This window comes from Triticum aestivum, chromosome 7A, assembly GCF_018294505.1.
Source record: "Triticum aestivum cultivar Chinese Spring chromosome 7A, IWGSC CS RefSeq v2.1, whole genome shotgun sequence".
NCBI classification, from domain to species: domain Eukaryota; kingdom Viridiplantae; phylum Streptophyta; class Magnoliopsida; order Poales; family Poaceae; genus Triticum; species Triticum aestivum.
Genome location: NC_057812.1, coordinates 222,088,394 through 222,089,366, shown reverse-complemented (window position 1 = coordinate 222,089,366; position 973 = coordinate 222,088,394).

The following is a 973-nucleotide window of genomic DNA, read 5'->3' as shown; positions in this document are numbered from 1 at the left end:
ATATAGTCGTCCAATATATCGATCTTTACGTCTCGACCATTTCGAGACTCCTCGTCATGTTCCCGATCTCATCAGGGACTCCGAACTACCTTCTGTACATCAAATCACATAAACTTATAATACAATCGTCACCGAAACTTTAAGCGTGCGGACCCTACGGGTTCGAGAACTATGTAGACATGACCGAGACATGTCTCCGGCCAATAACCAATATCGGAACATGGATGCTCATATTGGCTCCCACATATTCTACGAAGATCTTTATCGGTCGAACCGCATAACAACATACGTTATTCCCTTTCTCATCGGTATGTTACTTGCCCAAGATTCGATCGTCGGTATCTCAATACCTAGTTCAATCTCGTTAGCGGCAGGTCTCTTTACTCATTCCATAATACATCAACCCGCAACTAACTCATTAGTTGCAATGCTTGCAAGGCTTAAGTGATGTGTATTATCGAGTGGGCCCAGAGATACCTCTCCGACAATCGGAGTGACAAATCCTAATCTCGAAATACGCCAACCCAACAAGTACCTTCGGAGACACCTGTAGAGCACCTTTATAATCACCCAGTTACGTTGTGAGGTTTGGGAGCACACAAAGTGTTCCTCCGGTAAACGGGAGTTGCATAATATCATAGTCATAGGAACATGTATAAGTCATGAAGAAAGCAATAGCAACAAACTAAACGATCAAGTGCTAAGCTAAGTGAATGGGTCAAGTTAATCACATCATTCTCCTAATGATGTGATCCCATTAATCAAATGACAACTCATGTCTATGGTTTGGAAACATAACCATCTTTGATCAACAAGCTAGACAAGTAGAGGCATACTAGTGACACTCTGTTTGTCTATGCATTCACACATGTATTATGTTTCCGGTTAATACAATTCTAGCATGAATAATAAACATTTATCATGATATAAGGAAATAAATAATAACTTTATTATTGCCTCTAGGGCATATTTC